Below are 20,306 nucleotides of genomic sequence, written 5' to 3' on the forward strand. Positions count from 1 at the left end.
GTCAGGTTATATTCAATTTACAAGGGACATAATAAAAACATAAATATGAGAGGATAAACAAAATGTTAAAGTACAGTTAATCTTTGAACATCATGGGTTTGAACCGTGTGGGTCCACTTGTATGCAGATTCTTTTCAACCAAATGCAGATCAAAAATACAACATTCACGGGATGCAAAACTCATATAAGGAAGGTCTACTTTCCATATACGATGGTTCTGCAGTGCAGATTGATGGATTTGAGTATGCAGATTTGGGTATATGCAAGGGAGTCCTGTAATCCCCAAGTATAACATGATTGTATATATAAAAAGTACTTGGCAAATAAATATAAATGAACAGGCAGGGCACAGTAGCTCATATCTATAATCTTAGCATTTTTTAAGACTGAGGTGGGAGGGCTGCTTGAGGCCCAAAGTTTGAGACGAGCGTGGGCAACACAGCAAGACCTCATCTCTAAAAAAGTTTTTAAAAATTAGCTGGGAATGGTGGGGCACACCTGTAGTCCCAGCTACCTGAGAGTATCTCTTGGGTCCAGGAATAAGAAAGAAAGAGGGGTAAAGGGAAGGGGAAAGGGCAGGGGAAGGGGAAGGGAGGATAGGACAGGAACAGAGAATGGAGAGAGGGAGGAGAAAGGGGAGGGGAGGGGCAGAGAAGGAAAGAAAAAGAACCAAGAAATGAAAAGAAAGAAAAAGTAAAATGAGAGGGAAGGGGAGGGGAGGGGAGGGGAGGGGATGAACAGAAAGCTAGTACGGTTTGAGTATTGTCAGAATATGTAGACTTTAAGTCAAAAGCATTATTAGACGTGAAGAGGATCATTAAAAAATAGTAAAAGAGGCTTCACCAAAGCCACAAAATACTGTTGTCCTTACTATACATGATGATTGGTTTCAGAACTTCTGCATATACTCACATTCTAGAGTCAGCCCTACTGAACCACTGTATAATAAATACTCCTCCTCCATATACACAGCTATAGCATCTTGTATTTTCAATCTGGGTTTGGTTGAAAAAAGCTTCATATAAACAGGCATACAAAGTTCAAACTTGTGTTGTTCAAGGGCCAATTGTACTTAAAGCCAAAATGGTTATATTCACAAGAAACTGACAAATTTCCTACAGGGGACAATTTTAATATACCTCTCACACAAAATAATTAATAAGCATACAAAGACCAAGTATCCAACAATTAGAGAATGAATCATTTTCAAGCACATGGAATATTTATAAAAGTGATTAAACCTGGCTAAATCTTGACCACATATTAGAATACAAACCAAAAGTCTCAACAAATGCCAAAGAATTACTAAGATAGAGACAATACCTGAACATAGGGCAACTGAGTTAAAAACTGCTAAGAAGGGAGAGAGATCCAAGATGGCTGATGATTAGCAGCTCGGGCACGTACCTCCCAGTGAAAGCGCAAAGAACGAGAGGACGCCACACTTTCAGACGAATATTTGTTGCTCACGGACCAGGAGATTCCCAGTGGAGGAGCCCCACAGGTCGCCAGGGCCACTCTTGTGGCCGGCGTGGTGGTTTTGCTGGTGCCTTAGCACGCCAGTTCTTGGTGCAGAGTCCGGAGATTCCCGGGCAGAAAAGCACCATCAATCTTAACACCACTGTTTTGGCCGGCTCAGTGGATTGCTCAGATCTCGGCGCAGGGAATCAACAAGTTGGACGTCAGAGACCCAGTTAGAAAGCCGGTAATTATAAAGACGACAGACGGACAAATATATAATGAAGGGAAGAAACCAGCGTAAAAAGGTAGAGAATACTCAAAATCAGAATGCCTCTCCCTCTACAGGGGAATGCAATTCCTCATCAGTAACGGAACAAGGCTTAATAGATTACACGTGTGTTCCAATAACAGAAGCAGGTTTCAAAACGTGGGTGATAAGAAACTTCTGTGAATTAAAAGAACTTGTTCTAACCCAATGCAAAGAAACTAAGAACCTTGAAAAAAGGTTTGACGAACTGTTAACGAGAATGGACAATTTAGAGAAGAATATAAGTGAATTGATGGAGCTGAAAAACACAACACGAGAACTTCGCGAAGCATGCACAAGTTTAAACAGTCGAATTGATCAAGCAGAAGGAAGGATATCAGAAGTCGAGGACCAGCTCAGTGAAATGAAACGAGAAGACAAGAATGCAGAAAAAAGGATGAAAAGGAATGAGCAAAGTCTCCAGGAAATATGGGACTATGTGAAAAGACCTAATTTACGTTTGATAGGTGTACCTGAATGTGATGAAGAGAATGAATCCAAGTTGGAAAATACTCTTCAGGATATCATTCAGGAAAATTTTCCCAACCTGGCAGGGAAGGGTAATATTCAACTCCAGGTAATACAGAGAACACCACAAAGATATTCTTCAAGAAGACCAACCCCAAGGCACATAATCGTCAGATTTATTAGGGTTGAAATGAAGGAGAAAATACTAAGGGCAGCCAGAGAGAAAGGTCAGGTTACCCATAAAGGGAAACCTATCAGACTTACAGCAGATCTCTCAGCAGAAACCCTACAAGCCAGAAAAGAGTGGGGACCAATATTTAACATCCTTAAAGAAAAGAACTTTCAACCCAGAATTTCCTATCCAGCCAAACTAAGCTTTATAATCGAAGGAAAAACTAAATCCTTTGCGAACAAACAAGTACTTAGAGAGTTCACCACCACCAGGCCTGCTTTACAAGAGCTTCTGAAAGAAGCACTATACATATAAAGGAACAACCAATATCAGCCTTTCCAAAAATATATCAAAAAGCAAAGAACTTTAACACAATAAAAAATTTACATCAACTAATGGGCAAAACAGCCAGCTAGCATCAAACGCCGGTATTAAACCTATATATATTTTAATTGGATAAAAAGCCAAAACCCATCGGTATGCTGCATCCGGGCCCATCTTACATGCAACAATACACAAAGACTCAGAGAGAAGGAGGAAGATTTACCAATCAAACAGAGAGTAAAAATAAACTAATAAACAAAAAGCAGGAGATGCAATTCTCGCCTCTGATAAAGTAGACTTTAAAGCAACAAAGATCAAAAGAGGCGAGGAATGACATTACATAATGGCAAAAGGATCAATGTAACAAGAAGAGCTAACGATTCTATAGATCAATGAGATAGAAAATTAACAAGGATATTCAGAACTTGAACTCAGACCCGGAACAAGTAAACTTAATAAACATTTATAGAACTCTCCACTTCAAATACACAAAACATACATTACCACCTCACACCTATTCCAAAGGTGACTATATAATTGGAAGTAAATCACTCCTCAGTAATTGCATAGCATTTCATAGGTTTAAATTAAATATTGGTTGGCTGTTTTGTTTGTTATCTTCTTCCCTTATTCCTTCCTGACTACATCATTAAGCATAATTATCAGTATAAAAGAGGTTTTCAATACCCATTACTAAATTGCATTCTAGCCTGGGCAAGAAAGCAATACTCCCATTCTCTCTCCCTCTTTCTTTTCCTTCTCCCTCCTCCTCATTCTCTCTCTCTCTTTCTCTTCCTTTTTCCTCCTTCCTATTCTCTCTCTCTCTTTCAAAAAAAAAAAAAAGAAAAAAAAACTGCTAAGAAAAAAATTCTATATATTTGGAAATTCTCCAAAAAAAATAAACAAAAATATTTTAAACTCATGGGTGAAATCAAATTATAAAATACTTATAATTAATTATTACATATCAATATCCAGTAAAGATAAAAACACACATACATTACCTACACCCCAGTCATCTATTCCCTAAATATACACCTGAGAGAAACTCAACACACATATTCAAAGAGACATGTACAAGGATATTAAGTCAGAAAAAGCCTTAAGGCCTATAAATAATGGCACAGTCAAACAATGGAATAATGTACATAATGGAAACAACTATTGTCACATATATCAACATGAATGAATCTCACAATCATGAAGTTGAGGGGAAAAAGCAAGCCACTAAGTAACAGTAGATTGTACTATTCTTATATAAACCTTAAAAACAGTCAAAACTCACATATACTGTTTTGGGATTTGTATGCTTAAGACCCCCTCACTTTTTTTTTTTGAGATGGAGTCTTGCTATGTCACTCAGGCTGGAGTGCAGTGGTATGATCCTGGATCACTGCAACTTCTGCTGCCTGGGTTCAAGCGAATTCTCCTGTCTCAGTCTCCCAAGTAACTTAGATTACAAGTGCCTGCCATCATGCCTGGCTAATTTTTGTGCTTTTGTAGAGACAAGGTTTCACCATGTTAGCCAGGCTGGTCTCGAAATCCTGATCTCGTGATCTGCCTGCCTTGGCCTCCCAAAGTGCTGGGATTACGGGCATGAACCACTGCACCCAGCTTTAAACCTTTTCAAACCCCCAAAATATGAACGTAATTCAGAATAGCAGCTACATGTTAGATTGAGGAAGGGTGGTGTGATGGTGAGAGGCACATAAAAATATCCAAAGACAGGTAATGTCCGTTAATAGAAAGTTGGTTTTAAAATACTCTACAGCGATTAAGTGAATAAGGCTACAAGTAAAACAAAAATCTCAAAAAGCATGTTGAGAGAGAAAAGCAAGCAAGCTACAGAAAAAGGTACACAGTATAATACTTACATAAAAATTTAAAATATTTTAAGAATACCATATATTGTTTATGGATACATGAATGGTAATAGTTACAAGATAAAAACATTCAAGGAAATAATATACCAGATTCAGGATAGAGGCTACCTCTTTGACACCAAGGGAAAATAAGGAGAAGAATGGGTCTTCTATCCTGTTCTGTAATTTTTTTTAGTTCTTAAGCTGTTGGTAGGTATCTCAGTGTGATTATTTTCTATATTCTCTATATATTTTAAAAATCTAATCTACTCTATGAAGTACAGATTATATCAATTCAGAGAAGTACAAGATCCTTACAACTTGACACAGCGTTCGAACCACAGGGAAGTGTTAATATACTCTATAACTTCATCAGAATCACTACCTTTTGACATATTCTAAGCATAAGAATAGCTAGCATTTATGATGCATTTATTATGTGCCAGGCACCGAACTAAATGTTTTATGTGTATGACTTATTTATGTTCATACTCAGGGAAACCCTAATAAGGTAGGTATAAGTAACATCATTTTAATGATAAAGGAATTTAGGTTCAGAAAGTTTAGGTACTTTGTTCCAAGTTAACAGCTAATAAGTAGCAAGGACAGGTCCATTTGACAACAAAGCCCATGGTCTTCAATCACAACAACAGGGTGTGGTGTTGTGATCACCAGAATGGCCCAAGGAAGAGATCTCCATGTTAAACCTCTAGCCATTTCCAGCACCATTAGTGAGTGCAATGAATGTAGCCAGTTAATAACTGCTAAGGTGATCAGTGCTCTAAAGCCCCCACTGCTTCTTTTCTGTGTATTTCTCCTAGCCACTTTCTTGTTCTTCCATGTTTTGACATTTTAAAATGGCTTATTATCTCAGTGTTATTTGTATAGTGCCTTCAAGAAAAAGGTACTATATCAATGGAATAAAAATACTGTAATAATGCTTCTTCTATATCATGTCATCTCATTTGCTCTCCTATGTCAATAATCACTGTGTCCCACAACTATCTAACATTTAATTGGAAATGTTATACAGTCCTGAAAGAACTGAAACTGAGTCATCATTGTACCATCTAGCACAATCCCCAATGCTTGGAGACAGATACCCACATGGAAACTCACTCTCTCAGGCACAATAACCCTTTGAAGATAAAGGACGTTGGTGTCTAAAGACAATTATTAATACCAGATCCCACACATACACTCTTCAGCCCATGCTTGCCAGGCTCCTTTCATACTAAGGTACTTTGAAGTTTTCTTTTGTGAACTGGCAGTTCAAAACTTCAGGTATTCTTTTAGGAATAAGGAGTTGACACAGGGTACCTTCTTTTAACCCACACTCCTTCTTTGCCTTTTCTATACCTGCACAGGCTGATGATGTCATAACATCATCAGGCTAACATACAAATCCAACTGGCTGCTCACAAAGAGAGGAGTAGAAGCTCTTATACATTCTATGCTTGAATCTGAAACAGAATCCAGGAATCACAGAATGTTACAGCCAGTAATGACTTTAAAATTCAGCTCAATCCTCTTATTTTACAGATAGAGAAAGCAAGAGCTGAGAAAGTTACTACAACTTACCAGAAATTCAAAGTTAGCAGTCTTCTAACTTCCATGCCAAAGTCTGTGCAATACAAAGAGCTTTAGAGTTAGACCTGGATTTAAATCCTGATTTACTAGGCATATAGCTAAAAGCAAATTGTTTAATCTTTTGGGGCCTTCTGTAAAACAAAGGGAGCTGGTTATTTATACCTCTCAGGATAATGTGAGTTAAATAAGATAATGTACATGAAGAACCTAGCATGTGAGTACTCAACAATGACAGAATTAAGAAGTAAAGGTATTTTCCTAACTTCAAGAAAGGGGCAGTAAGAGTTATCTCTTCATTTTGACCCTGATATCGCAGTTCTTATTCTCTTATGCCTTTCTTTCTGAATCCCACTCTCCTTGCTAATGATTGGTCCAGGGATGGCTACGATTGCAGGGGCTGAGCAGGGTAGAGACATGTTTGATTTGCTACCAGCACCTCTCTATAAGATTCAAGTTCCAGTCAGCAGAGGAATGGAGTCATAACCTGACCTCTGGAATTAGCATCCAACTTTGGATTACTGCCCAAAAGAAAGAAATTCTCAGAAGTCTGTTCCGAAAATGAAGAGGAACAGATTTATATTACATGTAAAGAAGTGAACAACAAAATATGAGGCACAGAGCCTGCCTCCCATCATACTACACTGGACAGCAGTGAAGATGAAAGGTTCAGAAACAGCCACTTCACCTGATTCAGACACAGTGAAGGTCTGTTCCCTTGATATATTTTATAATTCTCATATAAATCAGAAAACTAGAAATCTCCAAGCTTATCCATCTCTCTAAATGAGAAAAAAACTTAGGAATAATTAATTTATAAGTTGGTTGAGTTAATGGTATATCCAAAGGTCTTAAACTTGTCTTTGAATAAAGTTGTGCGCCTGAAAGAGGTTTATGTGAATAAAGCTTTTCCAAAGCAAACTGTTACTTGTAAAAACTGAGTTTTAAAAACTTAGAACTTTAATGGGATTACTGAGTGAACCAGCAGCCCAGATCTTGGCAACTTACCTTATTATCAACTAAGGGGAAAAATAATTTCTCAAAAAAGATAAGCTTGAAACCTTTAGTACCCAGAAATGGAATGTCTCCACAAGATAAAGTGACCTAATGGTGCTAGCGCAGTCAAAATAACCAGCCCTGAGACTGGCTGCCCACATACTCACTGGCGTATTTTTCTCAACTGTTTTCAGAATGATTTTTCACGTGTCAAATCTTCTTACTACAAGATGCACCTGAAATACTGGGAGGACTATGAAAGCATTTTGTCCTGTCCTGCTTCACAAGCCCATTAACCTGGATGGTCTCTCTAGAACACCCTATCTAGCCACTACACAATACTCACTCTGATATGCACATGTCCCATTGCTTATATCTCAGATATACTATGCCAATTTGGCAAGATGCTTGGAACCCCAACCCCACTTCTAGATTATGACAATAATATGTCCTTCAGCATGATTTCTTCAAGATAATTACCAAAATTCTTTCTAAATTATCTTAAACTTTTTCTCTCATTGAAAACAAATTAATTCTTTTTACCACTGTTCCATAACCTTTTTTTTCTCTTAGCAAGGTATCCTGAATGCTTCATTTTTGTCAAATACAAATGAGTGATCACTAATTAGTACGCAGTCTCATTCATTTATGATACATGAATTAAACTATCCAGGATTGTTACACATTTTCATTTACCAACTTTTCACTATTATAAAAAAGATTTCATTGAGCTTCCTCAAGTTATATCACAGAGGCAGATCAACTGGTAACAGAGGATGTACATTTTTAAAGCATTTGTTACGTATTACCAAATTCTCTTGGCAAAGCACTCTGCAACTTCCCATAGCACAAGACTTACTATGGTATAGAAGAATCATCTGTTCACTTGTCAGTCTCCTACATTATTCAGGATCCAGGACAAAAGATGGTTCTCAATAAATGTTAACTGGATAAATAAGTGGCTAATGTTCTCCTGTAGAAAGTCCATCACTGGATTATGTTTAAAAGTATTTATCAATTATTATTTTAAACATTTCATAAACTGTTTTGTGTGTCTTTAAGGGTACTCTTAGCATCATGTGGGTCAGCATTTCTAAAAGATAAAGTTCTTAATACCTGTGGATTTTTATTTTCACAATCAGTAAGTAGAGATGAGAAATTCAACTGCACTTGTTCCAACTCACTCATTAAGACTATCTGGCCTCACTAATAAGACTTCTGTCATCATTGTAGACACTAAAGCTGGGTATAATGGAAATCAAATTCAAAGTGAAAGAGGAACTAAGAGTTAAGTGCCTCCTATGAGTCAGGCACTCTGGCAGGGGCTTTGCATTCATTTTCTCATTTAGCCCTCAAAATAAACTGGGCAGTAGATGTCATCACCACATGTCAGCAGACAACAGTGTGTATGGCAAGCTTGGGCAACCTGCTCTCTCCTCAACAAATGCTAGAGCTAGGGTTTGAGACTCAGGTTTATTTGACTCTAACATTTGTGCTCTTCCCGCTATACCATGCACCACTGAAGCAATCACCTCCCAGCTTCCTAAAATGCAACAGCTCATAGCTTGCATGGGGTACACTGCTGGTTTCCACATTTCCATTCTGTCTCCAAACCCCATCTGACTATATACCACAGATTATAAATCCATGTACCCGCCAGGAGCTTTAGTTTGGTATTTCACACCATAAAACACTTCATGTTTCAAGTAGTCAAATTTTAAAAAATGGAAAAGGTTTGTTTCTCAATCCACTTAAAAATAAAAATTCATTTCCCATATCTCAAGAGTTTGGTTCATACAAGGCACTGTATAAAGGTTTCCTTTAACAGAAGAGGGTTCTGTTCACCATCCCCTCTCCTCCCAATTTATGTCCATAACAGGCAACAGCTTCCATTCATAGAACCATTTCTAGGTTTCTAAAGCTGCATTGTCCCCCACTCCGATTTCAACCACAAAACTTGAACATCTTATTTTAAAAAGCTATAAAGCCATTAGTAGCCAGCCAATTCATAAACCAGACTTCTAGCCTTCTCATCAAAATCTTAATAAAATTCTGGTAGTTGGATGTTAACCTGGGTTAACAGCCTCAGCAAGAATAAACTGGTTAAACAGGAGTTAGCAAGAACCAATGCACTTATAGACTTGGTTACTATGAAAACCTTATTAGGTGCATTTACCTTATGCATATGTGGTAGCTTATGTGACAAACTGGGATCTATTGAATGTGACTAAGTTTACTTAGGTGTCCTTTCATGAATAATTGTCTTCTAGCTTCTTTAAAAAGCAAAAGCAAAACACCTTTACCCTATCATATTCTCACTCAACCTCTCATGGCTATTCCTTCTCTTTAAAAATCAGACTATCTTCTTTTTAAAAAAAATTATTTTTATTAATTTTTGTTTTTCTTTTAAAGATTATTTTTGGCTGGGTGCAGTGGCTCATGCCTGTAATCCCAGCACTTTGGGAGGCCAAGGCGGACGGATCACAAGGTCAGGAGATGAAGACCATCCTGGCCAACATGGTGAAACCCCGCCTCACTAAACTACAAAAAAATTAACCAGGCATGATGGTGCACGCCTGTAGTCCCAGATGCTCAGGAGGCTGAGGCAGGGGAATTGCTTGAACCCGGGTGGCAGAGGATGCCGTGAGCTGAGATCATGCCACTGCACTACAGCCTGAGTGACAAAGCCAAGACTCCGTCTCAAAGAAAAAAAAAAAAAGAAAAAGAAAGATTATTTTTGTTAATTTTAAAAATCAGACTATCTTCACAGATCTCAGAATAGACGGACTGAATAGACGGACTGAATAACACTGCTTTGTTTTTGTGTGCTTCCTTTTTTTATTTTTTTGAGAGAGGGTCTTACTCTGTTGCCCAGGCTGGCGTGTAGTGGCATGAACATGGCTCACTGCAGCCTCGACTTCCTGGGCTCAAGTGATGCTCCCACCTCGGCCTCCTGAGTAGCTGGGACTACAGATGCATGCCACCACACCCAGCTACTTTTAAAAAAAATTGGTTGTTTTTTTTTTTTTTTTTTTTTTTTTTTTGGTAGAGATGGAGTCTCACTATGTTGCCCAAGCTGAGCTCCTAGACTCAAGAGATCTTCCCACCTTGGTTTCTCAAAGTGCTGGGATTACAGGTGTAAGCCACCATGCCCAGCCTGTGTGTTTTCAAATAAGCTCTAAATATATATGTATACATACAATACACGCACGCACACACACACACACACACACCCCTACATGTATATATCCTCCTAATGATAATAAATGACTCCTATCCTGTGTTCCCTATTTATGTCCATGAATCTGCAATTTGAGTAACACCTCAAAAATAAAATGGACCTTGTCTTCTGCCCTTCTTCCCATCTCAAGAGATGGCATCAACATTTACCTGAAGAATAAAGTCAGAAGCCAGGAATTATGGTGAACTCCACATTCTTCCTTCTTAACTTTCCATCTCCCAAATCATCAATTCTAGTCATTTAGAGTCAACTCCTAAGTATCTCTTGAATCTATCTACTTCTCCATTACCACTCTAGTCTAAGCCATCATCATCTGTCAGACTCCTTTGATAGCATCTTTTTTTTTTTTGAGACAGAGTCTCAGGCTGGAGTGTAGTGCCTCCATCTCAGCTCACTGCAACCTCTGCATCCTAGGTTCAAGCCTCTTGGGTTCAAGCGATTCTCACACCTCAGCCTCCCGAGTAGCTACAACTATAGGAGTGTACCACCACGTGTCGCTAATTTTTATATTTTAGTGGAGACAAGGTTTCGCCATGTTGGCCAAGGTGGTATCGAACTCCTGGCCTCAAGTGATCTGCCTGCCTTGGCCTCCCAAAGTGCCAGGATTACAGGCATGAGACACCACACCCAGCCTCTATAACATTTTACTTGAAATCTTTGTGTGCTCTCTTGGCTCAGTCTGATCCACTCTCTACAGTGCAACTACAGTGATTGCAAAAAAAAAAAAAATATATATATATATATATATAATAAGAAAACAAATTCTGGTAACATCACTTCCCTGCCTAAATCCTTGAATGGCCTCTCTTGGCCTTTACAACCAGATCCCGAATCCTAACCATGGCCTAGAACTTAGAACTGGCTGCTGGCTATTTCTTCAGCCACATTTGATGCTACTGCTCCTCCTCTCCCTCTCTTGCTTTAGCTCCTTTTCCAGTGCTCTTGGTTTTTCAGACACTCAATGCTCTTTCTCAACATGGGGTACTATTTTTTTTCTTTTTTCTCCCCGTCCCCCACACCGCCCCGAGATGGAGTCTTACTCTATTGCCCTGGTTGGACTACAGTGGCATGATCTCAGCTCATTGCAACCTCCACTTCCCAGGTTCAAGCAATTCTCCTGCCTCAGTCTCCCGAGAAGCTGGGATCACAAGTGCACACCACCACATTCAGTTAAGTTTTGTATTTTTAGTAGAGGCAAGGTTTCATTATGTTGGCCAGGCTTGAACTCCTGACCTCAAATGATACCCCTGGCTCAGCCTTGTGCCTGTAATCACACTGGGATTACAGGCATGAGCCATTGCGCCTGGCTGTCAACATAGAGTACTTTAATCATGACACATGGAAGATATTTTTATCCTCACATTCACGTTGTTAAATCCTACTTATACTTGAACTCTTAACATACACACTACTTCCTAAGGAAAGTCCTTAAGATTACCCATAGATTGTTGGACAAATGAATGTCTTATTCACGGTGTGTCTCAGCCCCTAGCAAAATGCCTGACACATAACACACAATATAAATTTGCTGAATTTAACATATTAGATACTGACAAACACACAAAGTTGAAGAATATTAGTTCTCTTACAGACATTAATGGATTTTAAATTGCTACAAAATGTATTTATAGGAAGCAAGAGTGCTCCTACATACAGGAGAAATATCAAGCACCCTGTCAATAAATAGATGTTTGGATTTCTAAATTATACCTGCACATATAAAAATTTCTTCCTTATTATTCATCATGAGTAACTGGTCCACAAAGGACTTAAAAGGTCTTTCAAATCACTTCCTGCTTGCTTAGATTCAAACCACAAAACTTTTTATTTCAGAATAATACAAGTAACATCAGACTGGCTCCCAAAAGCATATCCTCAAATATGTTTTACAAAAACAGGCAAGAAGAGAAAATATGAAGTTGATAAAGCTTATTCTTTTCAGCAATTAAGATTACTTTATAACCTGGTTTATCACCAAAATTATACATTCTCTAGATTCTTCACACCTATAGAGCCTACTACTCAGAAGTGTGAACTAGCAAAAAAATTATTTGGAGTAAGGCTTGTTTCTTATACAGCATTTATTGTGTAGACTATACCGTTTTCCCTGTAACAGTGTTTCATATTCATTTACAGGGCATAAATTAACATTGTTAGCATTACAGCAAATATCTAACAATCCATTAGTAATACAAAAACGTACATTTACCTTATTTCAGTCTAACCACAAAATGTCAATTTTTTGAAAACACAGGGATAAGTTTGCTGAATACTGTGGCATTAATCTAGTTCTAACAAAATATGCACTTTATGATGTATGTGCATATATACATACAGTTCAACCATCAAAATGAACGGTAGAGTCTGGCATGTTGTGGAAAATTTGGGTAAAGCTAACAAAATAAAATAGGCAAGTTAGAGCCTAAAAACAAAACAAGAAATTTCTATTTGTTTACAGTTGATCCTTGGTATCATCTAAAGACTTCCCCTTAAGACATTAGTCCTTAGTGTCTTTCATGAATTACTCCAATGGCACAGATGGGGCATGAATGTAACTGCTGGAGAGGCTGGAGTCTGGAATATTTTGGCCCAGACCTAAAGGCTTTGAATGTTCCATAAAGACTTCAATGACAACAGAATAGAGAAGCAGGAAACCATTTGGGAATAAGTTAGAAAAAATAGGAGGTCACCGCCCCCCTTTTTAGATCACTGACTGTTTTTATGATTGTATCCACAGTCCTAATGCTATTAGCCTTTTGTTTTACCATGCAGATGTGACAGGAGAAAAGACAAAAAAGTAACTCCCACCAGCACCTCTCTTTTGAGGGAGAGGATGGTGGTGGGACTGGGTAGAGCACAGATGGGACTGTTCTTGCCCACCTATGCTCTTACAACCTGGTACTATTTGTTCTCACTTCCTTCTATCCACAAAGGCAGCTCCTGACTTAATGAGCTATTCCTAAATGCTCCCGCTACACTCCCTGAGTATTTCTACTCAGTTCTCAGCCTCATCATCTCATACCAGGACCACACACCACAAATCTTCAGGTCTCCTTCATTTAAGCTCTGCTACTAAGCTGACCACTGCATCTGTTTCAGTAAATTCAACTTAGAGTGGTGATATTAACTTTTGAGATACATTTTCCCTTAAGATAAAACTTGCAAATGTTCAGCACAAACTCAAGAAATACAATATGCTATATTTTAAGAATGTCAGCTGGGCACAGTGGTGCATGCCTATAGTCCGAGTGCATTAGTCCATTCTCATGCTGCTATGAAGAAATATCTGAGACTGGGTAACTTATAAAGAAAAGACATTTAACTGACTCACAGTTCTGCACGGATAGGAAGGCCTCAGGAGACTCACAATGATGGTGGAGGGGAAGCAAACATGTCCTTCACAAGGTGGCAGGAGAGAGGTGCCAAGGAAACAGGGAAAAGTTGCTTATAAAACCATCAGATCTCGTGAGAACTCACTCATTTTCACGAGAACAGCATGGAGGTAACTACCCCTGTGATTCAATTACCTCCCACCGGATCCATCTCATGACATGTGGGGATTATGGGTACTACAATTCAAGATAAGGATTTGGGTGGGGACACAGCCAAATCTTATCACCCAGCTACTAGAAAGGTTGAGGTGGCAGGATTGCTTAAGCCCAGGATTTTGAGGCCAGCCTGGGTAACACCTCAAAACTCCATCTCTAGGAGGGAAAAAAGCAAAGAATGAATTGCCTTCTTGGCCAGGATAAGGTGATTCATGCTTGTAATCCCAGCACTTTGGGAGGCCAAGGTGGGTGGATCACTTTAGGTCAGGAGTTCGAGACCAGTCTGGCCAACATTGTGAAACATCATCTCTATTAAAAATACAAAAATTAGCCGGGCGCGGTGGCTCACGCCTATAATCCCAGCACTTTGGGAGGCTGAGGTGGGTGAATCATGAGGTCAAGAGATTGAGACCATCCTGGTCAACGTGGTGAAACCCGGTCTCTACTAAAAACACAAAAAATTAGCTGGGCATGGTGGCGCATGCCTGTAATCCCAGCTACTAGGGAGGCTGAGGCAGGAGAACTGCCTGAACCCAGGAGGCGGAGGTTGCAGTGAGCCGAGATCGCGCCATTGCACTCCAGCCTGGGTAACAAGAGCGAAAGTCCGTCTCAAAAAAAAAAAAAAAAAAAAATACAAAAATTAGCCAAGCATAGTGGTGTGCAATGTGATCCCAGCTACTCAGGAGGCTAAGGCATGAGAATCGTTTGAACCAGGGAAGCGGAGGTTGCAAAAAAAAAAAAAAAAAAAAAAAAAAAAGACTGAATTGCTTTCTCAAAAGTGCTCAGTGAAAGAGTGGGGGTGGTGAGGGGGTAGGGGAGCAGGGGTGGGGGTGTGTGGGAGTCTCTTTCCCAAAGAGTTAAAGATCAAGTAGTGGTTTAAACTTCTAAGATAAATTTTTTTTTGAAGGATGAAATGATGGGCTTACTAACACTTTCTTCTTACATCTATTGAACCATATCAGGAGGCTGTTCAGAGAAGATGACAATGATCTTCACAAGATTAGAGGTAATGGACTAATTTTTATACAGTGAATCCAAGGTATCAGAATACATGATGTTTATATAATTTACAATTCCTAAAAGTTATCTATCTTCACATAGAGACTGTCAACTACAGATACAAAAGATTTCTCCACTAGTGAGAAAAGCTCATACATAATAATCTACATATCATCTATTGCAGAATGGTGTGTGTAATCAGACTGCCTGAGTTCAATTCCTGGCTCTATCTGTTAATAGCTGTGTGACCTTGGGCAAATTACTTAACTTCTCTTGCTTTAGTTTTCTCCCCACAAATGAAAATACTACTACTACCTACCTTATAAAGTTATTTTGTAGATTAGATAATACATGTCAAAGTCTTAGAACAGTACTTGACATAGAGTAAATCTTGAATTAACTGATTGCTATTCCACTTCTCACTCCTTGCATGCAATTTTAAAAGTTGCTAGGTTGATACTAGGGCAGTGAAAATAGTTTCTCTGGTGTGAATTATACCAAAGTTCTCAGCTTCATTAACAATGCAGACTAACAAGCCAACCCTGGGGATACAAATAACAAAAGTTTTCAGGGACCGGGTAGGTACCATAAATGTGTTAAATTAGGTGGCCTAACACAACAGGGAGTGCTAGTCATTGTGGCTAACTTGCAAGTGCAAGTCTCATCTGAAGGCATGTGATTTCAAATATAAAAACAAAAATAAAAACCTCCAAATACAAGATGTCTGTGCATTGAAAGTCATTAAGGTAAGACCCTTGATTTAAACAGAGACAAAAGCACTTACTATATAAAAGTTTTAAAAACTGCATTATTGATTGTGCATATCAGTAAAGAAATTATTGATCAGATATATGTGAAATGAATGTAAAGAACAAACAGGAAAGTTTAGGGGTATAATATTCAAAGTTTAGGGGTATAATAATCCTGTGTAGGATTATTCTGAGGATGGCAGATAATGCAGGTGTCCCTCATAAAACAAACATTAAATATATTTTTTAATGACTAATAGAAAAATGTTGGGGCCAGGCATGGTGGCTCATGCCTATAATCCTAGCACTTTGGGAGGCCAAGGTGGGCAGATAGCTTGAGCTTAGGAGTTCAAGACCAATACAGACAACATGGTGAAATCCTTTCTCCACATAAAATACACAAATTGGCCAGGCGTGATGGTGTACGCCTGAAGTTCCAGCTACTCCGGAGGCTGAGGTGGGAAGATCACCTGAGCCCAGGGAGGATGAGGCTGCAGTGAACCATGATTGTACCACTGCACTCCAGCCTGGATAACAGAGTGAGACCCTGTCCAAAAAAAAGGTAAAACACCTAGGTCTAGAACAAATCTTCTTAACCTAGGGTTCTTATTATCAGTCAGCTTAGGATAATTTACCTACAAAAACAAATGACCCTAAAATTTACAGGTTTCATAACAATAGTTTGTTTTGATCACATTATAGGCCTACTGAGGGTAGACAGCAGCTCTGCTCCAGGTATCTTCATTTCAGGAACCCAGAATGAAGGAGGGGCCCTAAATGGAACACTGGGGATATCACTGCAAAGGGAAAAGAGGAATGGAACCACACAACAGCTCCTAAAGTTTCTGGTCATAAAAGCCATAGAAACTTTCCGTTAACATTTTACTGGCTAAAAGAAGTCACGTAGCTGAGTCTGATGATCAGGACAGGGAAGTATGAGCCTCACACTGGGAGGGGCACCAAATATGTGGGGACAGTAATCTGGGATTTCATAATGTGTGTGCACAGAAAATTTTGCACATAATTTTGAGTAATTTTCTTATATTACATGCAATATTGTATAAGGATATAGGCATATTTTCCCTCTCAGAAAAAGAAATAAAAATACTATATTCTGCAAAGCATCACAGATCACAGACCAAAAGGGCCAAAGAAAAAATCAGACTGGGTTTGAAAGAAGTACTATTTCTTTTTCTTGAGATAGAGTCTCCTTCTGTTGCCTAGGCTGGAGTGCAGTGGTGTGATCTTGGCTCACTGCAACTTCCACCTTCTGGGTTCAAGTGATTCTCCTGCCTCAGCCTCCTGAGTAGCTGGGATTACAAGTGTGTACTACCACCCAAATAATTTTCGTATTTTTAGTAGAGACAGGGTTTCACAATGTTGGCCAGGCTGGTCTTGAACTCCCGACCTCAAGTGATTTGCCCACCTCAGCCTCCCAAAGTGCTGGGATCAGAGGGGTGAACCACTGTACCTGGCCAGAAGTCATATTTCAAACATATGGCCATTACTAATTATAATACTCGATCAGTACACTTTAGTTTTGATTTTCCCAGCTGCTGACTACTAGACAATGTGGGCTGGGGATATAAGCGGAACTTTCTACTAGGCTGTACTAAATTTTGTAAAAGCCTTAACAAAAATCTGAATACATGAATGCCATAAAACCATATTAAGCAGATACTGGCTTACTGAAAAGAAACTTCCATCTGAAACAACTGTGTGTGTCCAGGCAACTAAAAACCTTGTTCTTTATAAAATACCAGATAATCTGACTCTAATTCAAAATTTTGTGTTTTAAATTAATAGGGCCACGATATGTTGGTTTTATCTTCTACTGATTCTCAGGCTCATTCCTGATTCTCAAGTGGATACAGGTTACTAGGTCAATGTACTAAAACTTTTATTTATAGCTCCCTATCAAACAGAGAAAACAAATTATTACAAAGTCCTTCTTAGGAATGAACTGCCTCATACCTAGTTAATCCAATCCAGTTTGTCTCAATTTCACTTAAGACAAGTGAAATTTGGCATAACTAACACATTTAAAAAATATTTTTCATTTGGAAATGTGCTTTTTATTTCACTTGTAAGTATGGGTCAATGTGTCTTGAATGGATAGTGGAAGAGGTAGAAGTTATCCATTCTGAAATTATCTTTCAAATATTTAATAGCATGTGATACAGGCAAATTCCTGCAGATAACACACTAAACAAATTAAATGATCATGTTCTATGTAGGCAACAACTCCCATTATCTCTTACTCTTATTCTATGTAGCTCAATAGGAAGACTTACAGATCAAAATCCTTTATAACTTTTTCTAATTTAGGCAATTTATTAGGCTTAGATCTTGCATTAGTCTGAGAGATGGTGCTTACCATTAATTCTGACAAATAGGCAAAAGGAAAATGAGATATATTTCAGTCATCATCTTACTTTTCATACATAATACTCTTGGCTTCTATAATGAGGGATGCTGTTAGAAAAAGCCATGTAAAAAACACTTTCTAAAGAGCTGTTACTGAGAACACTGTTTGCTGCTCTTCTCACTAACCACTTTAGAGTTCATAACACAATGATATTTGAACTACTTATACAGTATTTCCATTTTTGCTTTGATCCCTAGGAAGCTCAGATTTCAATCTGCACTGTCTTTAATGATTATACAGGTGTTTCTGTATGGATTTCTGTGTTCAAATTCCTCATCTTCATCTTACTAATCAATCTGTATTTTCCCTTTGTCCTGATACCATCATTTAAAATGAAAACACTATTGTAATCTATATATGATATTTTTTACTAAACTACCACCTATTAGAAAGAGGTAGTATTAAATAAAATAACCATAATCTTACTTTTTAAGTGGGAGATTTCATAAAGGTAAACATTTGAGATAATATATATTTATATCCGTATCACTATTTAAGTGAAGGCTACTGATAAAACTAAAAGGAAGAAAAACTGCTAGAAAAAATGTGTATCAAATTAGGAACAAAATTTTATGTGCACTGCATTAGAATTCCTATATAATGAACTACAGTTACAGATAATTATTTCATTTTGTCTTTCAAGGCAAAGAATGCATACATAAGAAATATCAACTAATGTATCAGAATTTCTACATAGGAACAGCTGGGCACAGTGGCTCACGCCTGCAATCCCAGCACTCCGACAGCCTGAGCTGGGTGGATCACTTCAGAGTTCGAGATCAGCCTGGCCAATATGGTGAAACCCCTATCTCTACTAAAAATACAGAAATTACCCAGGTGGAGTTTGACAGGCCTGTAATCCTAGCTACTTGGGAGGCTGAAGCAGGAGAACTGCTTAAACCCAAGAGGCAGGAGTTGCAGTGCCAAAATCGCACCACTGCACTCCAGTCTGGGCAACAGAGCGAGATTCCATCTCAAAAAAAAAAAAAAAAATTATACATGGGGAGATAACAGCTATAACTAAACAGGTTTTAAGGCAAGACATGCCAAGTCAAAGTAACAGCTGTAAAAACACGAGGAGCTGAAAAACCATAGATAAACAAAAATGAACAGAGGATGCTTAGGAGGCTAGCTACAATATTACAATAGCAGTACAATTTGCTTAACACTTTATACTTCAATTGTCTCAGCACAAATCATACAAATCCAAAAAGATTGGCTCAAAAAGAAACAGTAATTACTTTTGCATCATCAAATATACTTTATCAAGAGCAAAAACATCTTCCCCACACAACCAGCCCCTAAGCTCCCATTTCATGAAAGTGATTTACTGTTTCACTTGGCTCTGTATGTGAGTAACACTGTAGTGCAAACTCAAGGGAAAAAACTAGCATGTCAAGAAAGGCTGCAGCACATTCCCAATTTCTCTTTTAATATTGTGTTTATCAATTCGATAGACATTAAATTCCATTCATCTTTTTTCCTGGAAACGAAAACTAAAACTAAGAGTGACAAGGAAAATTATCATCTCTGCAGCAACGTTCTTGCGAGACATTAAAAGATGCTAGTCAAGAGTGAACTGTGGCTCCAGCACTCAGGAGCTCAGGTTCTTCTGCAAGACGGACAAAACCAATTTCATTCATTTCAGATAATTTAAGAACGTTACCCTGCCAATCTAAAAAAAGTAAGAGTGTTGACAGACCAGACTTACTTTCAACCAAATTAAAATCCAGCAGTTTTTTACACTAAATAAATCTTCTCCATTAACTAGTCATGGCCAGAAATAAATGCACCGAAGACAGTAATTAGTGTACTGTTATGGGTTTTAAGAAAAGGATGAAAGGGCCAGTTTAAAGGAGGAAAAAAACACCAAAATTAGCTTGTACTAGTAGTGACTGTATTCAGAGGGACAGGTTAAAGACTTTGGAATGGCTTTTTATTGGATTAGTTTTTGTTGAGATGGCCACAGTTATGTACACAACAGAAGCTGTTAACTGTTCGCCCTGACAGACCTTGTCCCAAAATCTTTATTTTTTAAATTGTGTCATTTAAAAATAGTTTCACAGAATATACTCACGTAATTTTGTAGCTGAAAGGCTTTTAGAAATAATCTACATAGGCTGGGCACAAGGGCTCACATCCTAGAGGATTAGCTGAGGCCAGG

At 38.3% G+C, this 20,306-nt stretch overlaps 1 protein-coding gene across 2 annotated transcripts in view; it reads right to left on the reverse strand.

The window, feature by feature from the left end:
- The window catches only part of ZFAND3 (zinc finger AN1-type containing 3), a 336,913-nt gene that overhangs the window by 91,528 nt on the left and 225,079 nt on the right, over positions 1-20,306 (reverse strand). The gene's annotated exons all lie outside the window — the stretch shown is intronic.

This window comes from Aotus nancymaae, unplaced genomic scaffold (genome assembly GCF_030222135.1).
Source record: "Aotus nancymaae isolate 86718 unplaced genomic scaffold, 86718_ANA_hifiasm-v0.15.2.pri h1tg000040l, whole genome shotgun sequence".
In the NCBI taxonomy this organism is placed as follows: Eukaryota; Metazoa; Chordata; class Mammalia; order Primates; family Aotidae; genus Aotus; species Aotus nancymaae.